This window comes from Neomonachus schauinslandi, chromosome 3 (genome assembly GCF_002201575.2).
Source record: "Neomonachus schauinslandi chromosome 3, ASM220157v2, whole genome shotgun sequence".
Classification (NCBI taxonomy): Eukaryota; Metazoa; Chordata; class Mammalia; order Carnivora; family Phocidae; genus Neomonachus; species Neomonachus schauinslandi.
The window spans coordinates 178,009,106-178,023,572 of NC_058405.1; the positions used below are offsets into that span (position 1 = coordinate 178,009,106).

General features: G+C 40.4%; 1 protein-coding gene across 1 annotated transcript in view; it reads left to right on the plus strand.

The window, feature by feature from the left end:
* The window catches only part of ACSL3 (acyl-CoA synthetase long chain family member 3), a 71,878-nt gene that overhangs the window by 28,799 nt on the left and 28,612 nt on the right, over positions 1 to 14,467 (plus strand).

The following is a 14,467-nucleotide window of genomic DNA, read 5'->3' on the forward strand; positions in this document are numbered from 1 at the left end:
CCACAGGGTGGGATCCGATAGTTCTGTGTCATAAACTCCAAGGATATTAAACTTGAGCATGGAGTACTAGCCTTGAGAAAAAAATATTCTTCATATATGTATTTTCTTAAAGATAAATTTGTCATCACCTAACTGAAGCTCATGGAGAGAAATCCCCAAAATTGACTAGTGAACTAGAGATGCTAAATGGCATAGTACCAATTCCAAATACAAGATGTGTTAAGTATCCTTATTCTCTTATTATTATTCTATAAGGAATTTTATGGATGGATCTATGATTTCAACTGTTTCTAACCTTTAGAATCTTAAATGCCTGAAACCTGAAATGATGATAACCTGTGGCTGAGGCCGGAGTGCTTCTTGTGAGGCAGACATACCACCCTTGGCGCGTGCTGGCTGCTGAGTCCTCTTAACGCTCTTTGATACACATACTACTCCTCTTCACATTTTACGGGTGAGGACATTGAGGCTTAGGAAATTAGTTGACCTAAGGTGACGTTTAGTAAGTAGTAGAACTAAATGTCGGACTCCATCTGTTTGGCTCCTTGGCCTAGCCTCTCGGTAAGCATACATTTGACTTAAGTATCTTCAAAGTCAGTGGGGGTATAAATAAGAAATAATCACGATGAAAGAAAAGTATTGGCATTGGTATACATAGTTTGGCATGAATGAATTTAAAATGCTACGAACACGTGCATTGCATATTGTGGTTTATGTAGAGCGTGTTCACCTGATTTCTTTGTTCCCAAAGGGAGTTTTGTGAGGCATTTATTATTACCACCCCAGTTGTATAGTGAACTTGAAGCTCTGGAATGTTAAGGGAATTGTCCCCTGTTACACAGTGAGTAAGTGCGGAGGCCAGCATCACACCAAGAGCTTATTGCCATAGGTCTAAAAGGAGCAAGTCTATTGGACATTTTTATATGCAGTCAAACTAGTGTTGCAAGTAATAGTACCTTCATTAGATTATTTAAAGTATGTAAATAAAACTAAGTAAAACTGCTTTGAAATTTTGCATAAACAGAACTTTGTACCCAAACCAACTATACTAATAACTAGCAGTTATAGTGCCTTTGCATTTTTCCAGAGTCCTTTATTACTTGCTGCATTCCATTTTATCCTCACTTTAAATTTTGTGCGTTAGATAAATGATGACAGAGGATGACAGACATGGGAAAATAAGGCACAGAAAAGTTGTTTCATAAACAAAAGATCAAAATTAACTAGTGGTAGAATCCAGGCTACAATTCGCTTATTCCATGAGATGGTTAATTGTAGGGTGACAGGTTTGCCTAAAACTTTCCTGGTTTTAGTACTGAAAGTCCTGTGTCTTGGGAAACCCCAAAGTCTGAGGCAACCCAGAGTGGTTGGTCATTCCTAATAATTGTCACACTTGGTGGGGGCCTGGGGATGGGATTAGGGTTGCCATATAAAACATAAGGCACTCAATTAAATCTGAATTTCAGATAAACATTGAATAATTTTTTTACTGCATGTTCCATATATATGTATGGGACATATGTACACTAAAATTTGTTCATTGTTTATCTGAAATTCAACTTTAATTGGCTATCTTCTGTTTTTATTTGTTAAGCCTGACTGTCCCAAGAGTGAAGGGACATTCTGATGTGTAAAAAGATCACTTAGCTGCTTTTTTATGTAGACCTTAGGCTTTATACATTTATCTGCTTAAATAAATGTACCATCTAGCAGTACTTGACTCTTGTTCTTTTAGTTACGTGGGTAGAGATGCAAGAGGTCAGGATGAATATATGAAATCAATCAAATCTACCACTCAGTGCATTAAAACTGGTGTGCGCATGTGGGTGCACGCGTGTGCGTGTGTGTGTATGTGTGTGTGTGTGTGTTGGTTGGTTTGAAGCAGTTTTGTACTTGGCAGGAAATTTAACCCAGAGATGAGCCCATTCTATCTTTGTTGGATCAGTCTGTCAAACACTGGCACATTCTCACAGACCATCCATATTTTCTTTCGACTATATGTTAAAAAAGTATTTTTGCCGTTGTTAAAATAGTGGACTCACATGATTCAAACTGAAAAGGAAGTAAAGGTTTTCCTTACTCCCTTCTTGGACCTGTTCATTTGCCCACTATGGAGACAGTCTGATCTGATTGGAAAACGTTAGAATTTTAGAAATGGACCTTAGAAATCTTCCTGTTGAGTTTTTTTTTTTTTTTTTTTTTTAAAGCATGGGAACTCTTGCTCTACCCACCGCCCACCCTCCACCAAGGGGGAAGAGTGTCTTGTATAGAAGACAGGGATAGAAATGGGTTCCTCTGGTCATTTACTTCAATGTTTGGTGGTTGTCAGTACTCCAGAATTGATTTGGGAGTGCTTGGCCTCAATACAGTTTAGTCTTACAGTAGATTCACGTGAATTCCATCATCGTTAATGATGAGAAAATGACAATTTATTGACTTAGACAAGGTCTCATAGTAACTGGTGGCAGAGCCAAGACTAGTATATATGTATTTTTATGCATGTGTTTTTGTGTATGCATTTTTAAAACCCCTTTTCTGAAAGAGGAGAGAGGGAAACAAGCCATAAGTGACTCTTGAAGATAGAGAACAAACTAAGGGTTGATGGAGGGAGGTGGGTGGGGGATGGGCTAGATGGGTGATGGGCATTTAGGAGGGCATTTGTTGTGATGAGCACTGGGTATTGTATGTAAGTGATGAATCACTGAATTCTACTCCAGAAACCAATAATGCACTGTATGGTAACAACAAGAACAACAAATTCAGCCACCTCCCCCAAAACCCTGTTCTGTATCAAGCTGAGAAACATATAAATTCCCTTGCTTAAATTCTGTTTCCTATTTGATTTCATTCAAGACAATACTTTTTAATTTTTTTGTTTTCATTTTTTTTTAAACATTTTTTTTTAGATTTATTTATTTGTCAGAGAGAGAAAGAAAGGAGCAGGGGGAGCAGCAGGCAGAGGGAGAGGGAGAAGCTGACTCCTTGTGGAACAGGGAGCCCATTGTGGGACTTGATCCCAGGAGCCCGGGATCATTACCTGAGCCAAAGGCAGACACTTAACCGACTGAGCCACCCAGGCACCCCTCAACACTTCTTAAAAAGAACATCTGGCTTGTAGAAAAGGAAGGTGGGTTGAAAGTAGATTTTTAAAGAATATGTCTCAGTCAGGGTTAGGGAAGTCAGGGGAGTGTATTTGTGGTTCAAAGAGAATATTCCAGTCCTATTGTTATTTCAACTATTATAATAAAAGGATTGAAAAAGTTTAAAAATTACAGTGAATAACTGAAATTATGTAAAGTGAGTTGGCTCTGTCAGCTGCTTTTCAATTTTTAATGTAAATACGTTTATGGTAAAGACTTGCTGAATTTTCCTCCCTTCCTCTTTCTCCCCTTTTCCCCTTCCTCCCTCCCTCCCTCCCTTCAAATAGGTCTTGGGGCCAAAATTTCATTTCCTCTGGTTAGAACAAACAAGCCTGGTAGTTTTCTTAAAAAGAAAAGGACATAACTATTATTTCCTCATAAAATTTCCTAGTTGTGAATTTGGAAGTTAATCTAATTCAGATGATAATATGACTCAAGCCTCTAACAGTGCTTTTAGTAGACTTTCTGGTACAGAATTTCTTAACCTCTTTATTTGTTGTATTAAGGAAGTACTTACATGGATAAATGGCATCAATTTTCAGCCATACACTCTAATAAAGTCATAGAGCAGTAACAACTGTGGGGGTCAGAGTTGAAATTTTCAGAGTTATTAAGCACTGTGTTAATATTTGGAGTTTTAGAAAGGACAAATCCTTTGTGTTTCCTCCAGTAAAGGAAGAGTGAGAACCACCATATTATGCAGTACTGAGGCAACCTAATAAATTAGCTTTATGTTGATATTTGTAAGAATTAGGAAAAGCTCCTATGGTGGAGTCTGCCTTTTTAAAATATTTTACTTTTTCTTTTCTTTTTTTTTTGGGGGGGGGGAGCAGTGCATACATAGAGTGAATGTTTTAAACCATTCTCCTGAGCCAGATATGTATTCATCTTTCTATTATGGTTTTAGTCTTGGGAAGCCTAGAAGTGAGCATGTTCGTCAGAGCCAGGGACTTGCCTCTAAAGAAACTTTCCTGATAGCAAATCATAGTTGCTAGTTGCATTTCTCATTACAACTCATTAGACACCAGTCTGGGAAAGACATCTTTCTTTTTGCCCTTCTTGACTCAGTTTCTTATTTCAAAACAAGTAATTTAGATAATTTTTCAGGGACTCTTTTGGTTTGTGTAGAATGTGACTTTTGTGGAAAGGAGTGTCTGTCTCTAAAGTTGTGAAGGACTCTCTAGTTTTTTTTCTTTTTAACAATAAAATATTAACCCTAGAGTTTAGGGACTGTGGAGAAATTAAAAAGCTTGGGTGGGAGTCAAACACATAGGTTAAAATTCCACCTCATTTGTTAGTTCTAAGTACCTTTGAGCATGATCTGTTTGAAATTAGGTTTTTTTTTTTTATAGAGGTGATAAAAAGCTCCCTACACAGTGCTTGCATTATTGGTACTCAGAATTGCTTCCCATTTATTGCAAGCTTGGTGAAAAATTCTAGGCACATCTCACAGATTTCTTGATATCCATCTCTGTGCAATCCCCTTATTTGTACTTCATTAGAGGTAACATGCTAAAGTGTATTTTTTTCCCCCAGATACGAAGTTACATAGTGCTGATGCATGTTTGGGTGTTGTAGGCTACAAGAAAAACACAGGAGGAAATAAGAATGGGTAATGGGCAAGTTAATAAATAAATTGGGGAGAATCCAGATATCCCTCTGGAGCATTTTCTCATTGCCTCCTCTCTTTCCTGGGTATTCTCTCTGCTCCTAGTGGATCTGTAGAAGAATTCAAGTTTTGGGTTTCTGCCCTGCTCTGGAAGTGGAGCTTTTCAGGTGGTATTTTGGCTGGGAGTGGGAGGGGGGGCGCAGAAAGACCTACTGTCCTAGCAGAGTAATGTACTGGTGTTACTGGCCTCTTCCCTCCTATAGACATCACAGAAGTCTCCAGTTCTGAGCCAGACTCCCATTTCCCTTGTTCAGTCCTCCAGCTCGGGGAGATTAATGGATTGAGATACTACTGTGTTGTATCTCTCCTGTGTCTGTGAGGTTCTTGAAGTTTCTCTGTTTAGATAGCTGCAACCAGATCTAAGCAGGTAAAACCTTTTAATATATTAGTATGAACATGGTCCCTGTGGCAACCTACTGGTTTCCCCCTCCCCCACAGTACAGACATTTACAGTTTCCTGTTACTAAAACATATGTTGTCTGTGGAAGTTTTTCATATGATTTGCAGCCCCCCCCACCCCCGCATTTAAAGAAAGTGGGAGTTAACATAGGTTGTATGACTATGATAATAATACTCCTTCAGTAACTATTTAAAAACTAAAAGTTTATCCTAACATGAGAATTTCATATGTCCCCTAAGTGTATTATTTGAGAGAGATTTGTAGGTGGACGTTAATCTGTATTACTTTGCGCAGAGTTATTTCAATTCCTGCCCTTAGCTTTCTGCCAATTATGCAAAATTTTATCTGCCCTTCCTCCTCCACCACCTCCTTCTCTTACGCCCCAGGTGTCCTGTTCCTTTAAAGTAGTAGAGGCCACTCAGGGAAGGATTTTCCTTAAACTTGATCATTATGATTTAAAACTACTTGCTAATTAAAAGATGCAAGATGTAAATAATTTCTTTTGACCTAACACAATGGACCATTTACATGTGTTTGAGTCTAGCTAGTCATAATCACACAATTTGACATTTTGAGATACTTGCTCATCTATCATTGTGTAAATAATGATGGGTCATTTTCTTTTAATGTTGTTAAACTTGACTCAACTTATTATTTTAATTAGCAATTCTGAGAGTATGGTAAAGATGGAGATTTTTATATTCTTTTCTTTTTTAAATTTTATTTATTTGAGGGGTGCCTGGGTGGCTCAGTCAGTGAGGCGTCTGCCTTTGGTTCCGGTCATGATCTCAGGTTCCTGGATCAAGCTCCACATCTGGCTCCACGTGGGGAGTCTTGTCCTACTCCCTCTGCCCCTTCCCCCAGCTTGCGCGCGCGCTCTCTCTCAAATATTAAAAAAAAAAGATTTTATTTATTTGAGAGAGAGGATGTGTGTGTGTGCACAAGCAGGGGGAGTGGCAGAAGGAGAGGGAGAAGCAGGCTACCCGCTGAGCAGGGAGCCTGACCCAGGGCCCTGAGATCATGACCTGAGCTGAAGGCAGACACTTAACTGATTCAGCCACCCAGGTGTTCTGGAAATTTTTATATTTTTTATGGTGGAAAATTAATGTACTTTGACCCATTGTAGCCTCATTTAAATATTTAGAAATAATTGCTTAAAAACCTTGACTTGTCCATACTGTTGTCAGACATAAAACCATGCAGGCCTGTATATACATTTTTTTTTTTTTTCCTTTTAAGAATTAGCAAGGTACATGGAAGTCCTTTCAGGTCAATTTCAAGTACATATAACTAGTTTTTAATCTTTGCATTATTGTCCATACTGTGGATGTGTATGTTCTTCAGCTATTCTTGGATTGATTTAGATCATTTTGTTTTCAGTTGTTGAAAGAATGTTTTCCATGGACAGTTTACTGATGTAGTAGGGTTTATTCAGCAATTCATTAATCAGGCAGCATCCAATCTGGTAAATAGAAAGGAACTCCAAAGGTGAGGTTTTTATAGATCAAAGTGAGCAGGAACAAGGAAGTTACACTGGACACTTGCTGATTGGTGAAAGCAGGGTTAAATTCCTTAGATGGAGCATATGCTTAGTGGGCAAGCGGTGATTAGTTGACCTGGGTCTTCCTTTTCTCTGCCAGGTAACCATGGAAACTTAAGTTTTGGTTTGTTGACTTGGGTCTTAGCATGAGTCACTCCATCTTGGGCCTAATCTGGTTACTTTAAGTTTTTTGCCTCTGAAACAATACTGGCATGTCCTCCAAGCTTTGCCTTTAGATTGTACTGCTTACTATTCCTTCTTGGTGCAGTCGTCTGTCTCCCTGTTCCTGAAATACTTGAACATCAAGTTTTCTGTGACTGCTTCTGTCTTGTCATGATTCTTAGTGGTTTCAATATCTTTCCAATACTATGGTCTTTGTATTTCTTGACCTCCTGTCCTTACATGCTGTCATACCCCAGTCTGCCTTTGCTACCTGTTTCTCCATGAACAATAGCTGTATGCCTTCTACATATCAGCTTCAAGCATTCTACTCAGACCATCACCTCCTGTGGTTCCATTTTACTCTCTTAGTACCTTAACCCAACAGTCTGTCACCACACAGGATCTGAATGCATTGATCCTATCTCCTTATCACAAACCCTTTCCCTTCTTATGGGCCATCCTTCTTTCCTCAGCTTAAATCTCCCTGATCAGTCATGGAAGTAGTCTTCATTCCCTTGTCTTTCCGCCCCCTCCCATGTTTTGTTCTGGTACTTGCCTGGTAAAACCCTTTCCTTAGTTAATTCAGCTCTCTGCCGGTTCCCATTTCTGCTCCACCAGTTGAACTTGGCTGGGAAGCACACAACCAGCTCGATGGGTCTTCCCTTTACATCCAGGAATCAGACTTCGGGTGGACCTCATCAGCTATCAGGTGATTCTCCTGTCTCCTATTTTCCTGTTCTCTCAGATGACTGTTTGATACTTTCTTTCTACTTAATTTTCTGATACCTTCCTTTCCTCCTCTCTCAGTCAGTGATTTTTCGTCCTATTACTCTGAGAAAATAAAAGCACTCAGAATTTTCTACTAGCTCCTGGTACCACCCACATGCATCTGTGTCCCTGTTCCTATGTACGGCCAACCTCTTCACTTGGATGCTGTGTCACACCCTCTCTTCTGTATAATCTTTTCCTTTCCTCCACTGGGTTCCTAGCTATCAGTATGCAGACAAGCTATAACTATCTCTTTGAAAACAAAAGAATGCTTTGTCCTGTCCCAGTATCCATTTCTCTCTTCCTCTTTAGAGTGCTCCCACTGTTCTTTCCTAAGCTCTTTGCAGTTGGGCTTTAATCCTTACCATAGCTATTTTCCAGGTCAACAATGACCTTCACACTTTTTTTTATTGTAGTAAAATATGCGGAACAAAATTTACCAGCATAACCATCTTTAAGTGTCCAGTTCATTGGCATTAAGTAGATTTCACATTGTTGTGCAACTGTCTCCATCATCCATCTGCAGAACTTTCCTGCCATTCCAAACTCTATACCCATTAAACACATCTTGCCAACCCTCCTTGCCCTCAGCCCCTGGCAGTCACCAGTCTGGCTGTGTCTATGCATCTCATATAAGTGGAATTAGGTATTTGTCCTTTTGTGTCTGCCTTATTTAGTGTCATGTTTTCAAGATTCATAGACATTGTAGTATATATCAGAACTGTCAGAACTTCATTCCTTTTTAAGGTTGAGTAATATTCCATTGTGTGGCTCTATCAACATTTTGTTTATTTATTCACCCGCCAGTGGACATTTTGGGTTGCTTCCACCTTTTGGCTATTGTGAATAACTTTGCTATGAAGCTTGATGTACAAATACCTGTTTGAGCCCCTGCTTTTAGTTCCTTTGAAAATACACCCAGAAGTACAGTTGCTGGATCATCTGGTAATTCTGTGTTTAATTTTTTTTTTAAAGATTTTATTTATTCATTTGAGAGACAGAGAGCATGAGAGGGAGGAGGGTCAGAGGGAGAAGCAGACTCCCCGCCGAGCAGGGAGCCGGACGCGGGACTCGATCCTGGGACTCCAGGATCATGACCTGAGCCGAAGGCAGTCGCTTAACCAACTGAGCCACCCAGGCGCCCTCTGTGTTTAATTTTTTGATGAACTGCCATACTGTTTTCAGTAGCCGCTGCACCATTCCACATTCCCACCAGCAAAGCTGAAGGGTTCCAGTGTCTCCACTTCCACATCCTTGCCATCCTTGCTAGGACTGTTATTTATTTTTTTTGCTAGTAGCCATCCTGATGAGTGTGCAGTCTCTTCTCACTGAGGTTTCGATTCACATTTCAGGCCTCATCTTTGTTGACTTGTAGGTAATATGTAGAGCTGATCAGTGTCCTCCTGTGACTCTACCCTTCCGATTTTCCTTTGCTAACACTGACCCCTTCTGTCATGCCCCAGGACTCTCAATTTTGATCTGCCCAGGATCTGCTCTTTGCACTTCTCACTCCCTTGGGCATGCCAGCCATTCTCATGGCCGAAGATACTGTCACTGTTCTGAGTTGCCTTCAACGAAACCTGTTCCTCCTGCAGTCTTCCCTTCCTTAGTTAGTGATGCAGCTGAGTGGTTTTTCATTATTTTTTTACCTTCCTAAAGCAACAGCCTTCTCCACCCCCGCCCCCCCACCAGTGTTGTTCATTTCGTTTAGCCTGCGCATGTGTCTCTGTAGCTGTTCCAACCTGATGGTATTTAGTTACTTGTTCATGGTCTGTTTTGTGTTTTGTTCATGACTGTGACTCAAGTCATCCACAAGAGTAATTGGTGTTAATTCTGTGTTCAATAAATGATTGAGAAATAAACGAATGATTGAGTCCTTATTCATATATACTTAATATGCACTTGCTTTTCTGTAGAATAGAGTTCCGAGTGTGGGTTTGTATGTGGGTTTTAAGTACTGCAGGATGGCTTAATGGACTCTGGATATTACAGTCTTTAAGTCATTAATAGTGGAACTATTGGATGAAAATCGTCAAGGCTTCATTTTAATTTTAATTCTAAGTTTAAGGAGAACATACTGTCTATTTGGATAAACGATCTGTGTTTTTTTTCTCTTTTATAGCTTCTCTGTACAAACTCTTTTTTCCTATGTGTTGCTGATTTTTTTTTTTAATTTATAAGAGCTCTTTGTATATTTTGTCATGTATTATTTTTTCCCCGAGTCTTGTTATCCTTTTGATTTTCAAATTGTTTCACCAGACAAATGTTAACTCTTTTTTTTTTTTTTTTTAAAGATTTTATTTATTTATTTGACAGAGAGAGACACAGCGAGAGAGGGAACACAAGCAGGGGGAGTGGGAGAGGGAGAAGCAGGCTTCCCGCAGAGCAGAGAGCCCGATGTGGGGCTCGATCCCAGGACGCTGGGATCGTGACCTGAGCCGAAGGCAGATGCTTAACGACTGAGCCACCCAGGCCCCCCCCAAATGTTAACTCTTTAAAAAAGAATTGATAAGAAAAATTTGAGAAACATGCATAGTGGAGTACTTCTCAAACACTGTGCATAAGATTTACGTGGTTGCTGTTTAAAAAATGAGTCTGCTATTAGAGTTTTCAATTTATAGATATTGGGGAGGTAAGGAAGGGGGGGATGGCATGTCTGAAGAGTCTTCTGTTTAAATACTCTCCATGGTAATTCTGGATTATGATTGGTCTATGGATCACAGTTGAGCAGCACTGCTGTAAATCTACTGTGTTTGGAGGCATGGCAAAGCAGTAGACCGATCCAAGGAATAGAATCATGTCTAGAAACAGATCCAGTTGTGAACGAGGACTTACTATTGAAGATGACATTGTGGTTAATTGAGAAAAGGGTGGTTTGTTTAATAAGCAGTTCAGGTAGTACATCCGAAAGCAAAAGTTAGCTTTCTTCCTTACACAGTATAGAAAAATAAACTCCATATTGATTAAAGTTCTAGATGTAAAAATTATGCAAATACTAGAAAAAATATTGGAGCCCATTAGTTTAACCCTGGTATGGATGAGGCCTTCTCAACATGGACTGGAAACCTAGAAGTCATGAAGGAAATGATGAACAGATTCAGTTGTTCAGGTTTGCTTTCTGAAAGGTGATGCTCACTGTAAGATGAGGCAACATAATAGAGCACCGTGACTTTACTGGTTCTCTAGATTTTCCACAGCCCCTTCAGCAAATGCAGTTGGCCAGAGGTTTGTACTTTACCCAGTTTTAGAAGCGCGTAGAGTCTTTTAGAAGGCTTTTAGAACAATGAAATGTCGTAATTGCATGTGGCTGGTACATGTAGGCTGCATTTGATGCTACTGAACACTTCTCCTTGGCTCTCCCAACCCTTGGCCTCGCAGCACTGCCTTCTCGGGGTTCTGCTATTATTGGTCTTGCCAGTGGGATTTTCCTGCTCAGTCTGGGCTTTGGTTTCCCTCCAAAGTTTTCTGTCCTTGAACTTGATTTTGGAGATTTCCTACCTTTTCATCCTTCCTCTGATTATGGCTCTAAAATGTGTGCTTCTAGCTCTGATCCCTCTTACCCTTCGCAGCTTATATATATGGATGACTCACAGGCATCTCATACTCATTTTCAAGACTTGTATTCATCTCCTTTCCCCAGCCGTCCCACTGCTGACCAGCTACTGCTTACATTTCTGTCTCGGTTGAAGGCACCCAGACTGTTTTACCTTCTTTCACTGCAGCTGCTCTGATTCATGCCTTTATTCTCCAGGACTCGGATGCCGAAGCCACTGCGCTGTATTAAGACAGATTTCGGCTGCTGGGGAGGACTGGAGGAGTAGCTGCTGCTGCCACCCTCTGGGCAGTCGGGAGCTGGAAATCCTAGCTGCTGGCTTGGGCCCCACACCTTAGCCACCTTACTCCTAGGAGTAAAGGAGTCTCTCCACTTTCTCTTATCTGATTGCCTCTCCTCCAGTTCCTGCTATTTTTAGCGTAATGTTATTTTCTAAAACACTGGGATGCGGTGTGCATTGAAATGCAAACGAAGTTTCTTCACCAGCAATTTGACTTCAATGCCCTACTCTCATCTCCTCACCCCCACCCTGCTCTACTAGTGGTTGATGGTTCCCTGATGAACACCTGCTGCTTTGGGTGCTTGTTCAAATGATGTGGTGTCAACTATTCAGAATTTCCCTTCTCCCGGCCCCCCCCCCCCCCCCAGCCTTTTGCTAGTACTACCCTGTCTTGATTACTATTACTTTGTATTAAGTTTTGGAATTGAGATGTATGAGCCCTCCAACTTGGTTCTTTTTCAAGATTGTTTTGGCTGTTCTTGGCTACTTTGAATTTCCATGTAAATTTCAGGATCAGCTTACAAAATTCTGTATAAAAACCAGTAGAGATTTTGGTAAGGATTGTGCTGAATCTGTACATCAATTTGGAGAACTTTGTCATTTTTAATGGTATTAAGTCTTACAATCCATAAATGGGATGTTTTTCTACTTATTTAGATCTTTAATACCTTTAAATAATGTTTTATGGTTTTCATAGTACAAATTTTACACTTCTTGTTATCTCATCCTATGTATTCTTTTTTTTTTTTTTTTAACGGTAGACCAGACAGAGTGGTGGGCAGCAAAGCAACGCTTACTGAGAGGGTTGCCTAAGTATTATTTCTGATAGTGTTGTAAATATAATTGTTTTATTGCTAGTGTATAGAAATATAGTTGATTTTTTTGTATATTTGTCTTCCATCCTGCAACTTCTGCTGAACTGTTCTTTTTTTTTAGTGGATTCTTTGGGATTTTCTATACAGTCATCATCTTATACAGTCATCACCTGCAGATAAAAGTCTTTTTATTACATTATTTTTAAATTCAAAACACAGATACATGAAATTAAATTTCAGGGAGATTACTACATGAGATTACATCATTCTCTTGAGTTATTAAAATACATCTATTTCCCTGCAGCTCTGATGTCTTGGAAGTAGTAGGATCATTTGTTTTCATGGTGTCATTTTCCTGTATAGAAACCTTCAATGGCTCCCCATCCCCTTAATGGCACAAATCTAGATTCCCTGGACTGTTTTTCCAAATTACTGCATAATACATTGTCAAAAAAACCAGCATGGAATGGTGAACAGAACCCGGGGATTAGTTGGGAGTCCTGACTTCTCACCAGCTGTGGATGGGCAAATTTGGAGGTAATCTTATCTTGTTAAATTGCAACATTGGACTTAAAACAATTTTTTTTAAAGATTTTATTTTTAAGTAATCTCTACACCCATCATGGGGCTTGAACCCACAACTCTGAGAACAAGAGTCATATGCTCTACTGACTGAGCCAGCCAGGAGCCCCTGGACTTTTAGTGTTGTTGTTGTTTTTTTTAATGTTAATCTTTTTTAATTTTTAAAAAATACTTATTTGTCAGGGAGAGAAAGAACGCACAAGCAGGGGGAACAGAGGGAGAGGGAGAAGCAGGCTCGCTCGCTGCTGAGCAAGGAGCCTGATACGGGGCTTGATCCCAGAACCCTGGGATCATGACTGAGCAGATACTTCACTGACTGAGCCACCCAGGTGTCCCTGGACTTTTAATTTTTTAAGCATATTTTCTTGTTCTTTGAACATGTTTATAATAGCTGCTTTGCTGTCTTGTCTGAGTCTGACATTTGGGCCCTCTCAAGGACGATTTCTTTTTCCTGCTTTCTCCTCCTGTGTTTGGGTCTTTCGTTTATCTGCATGTCTCATAATTTTTTGTTTAAACTGCACATTTAAGATCTTTTATAGCATTTCTTAGTGCTGATTCCCCCCTCCCCATTTCCCTGGCTTCTTGTGTTACTTGCTTGTCTATTTGTTTAGTGACTTGGTTGGCCTATTTCAATGCATTTTACACACACATTACACCCCCCCCCCCCCAACCAGTGTGCATCCTTTGATGTTGCTCCTCAGTGGGCACAGCCTTGGGAACAGAGTTCCCTTGAAGTGCCCTCTTTAGGGGATGACAGCATGGTTTTAGTAGGACTGTTTGACCATTTCTTTCTCTGATCTCCTTGTTAAACTGCTAAGTCAGCCTCTGTTGGTTCACACCCAGCAATTATTCTCCACTGATAGCTAGCTGATTGCGTTATTGTATTAGAGCCCTGGGCCATAAATTGCCCCACAGTGTGATTCAGTTAAATTAGATGGCCTTTGTAGGAGTTATTTGAGGCCAGTCTTTGAGCTGCCCTGACTCTGGAAGGGCTCTTATTCTTTTCTCTTTTCCCTGATTCTGTTAAACTTCTGTTCGGTCTACTCTTTTCCTTGTTGCTATCATGGAACTGCCAGCCTCATCTTAATTGCTCATCGCCCAAGTCTCCATTGTTTTCCATAGTGCCACGCGGCTCGAGCTTCCCTGTTCTCTGTTCCAACTAAAGTCAGTCCACTTAGGGATTGCTGAGGGGTGTCTGTTCTTGCAGCCTGCCTTGGACCATACAGAACCTGCGAGCCATTGCTGCAGAGCCAGGGGCAGGGACGGCAGCTTGTCCTCTGTTCTGTGAGCGGGGTCCCGGCCTGCGGCTGTTGCCTCTGCTCTTCTCTGTTTGGAGCTTCCCTCTCTCTGCAGTTACGTTATGAGCAAGCCAAGGCAAGGACAAACTGGCCAAGTATTCTTGGCCTGCTGCGCCTACAGTAGAGTTTCCTAACATTTCTTGGCCACATGTGCCTGGAATAGAATTTCTCCAATATGGAGGTGGGGGTAGGAGATGAGAATGCTAGAAATCAAAACCCTGGATTTGGAGCTGATTGGAATAATTAGTAGTTTGCTTCAA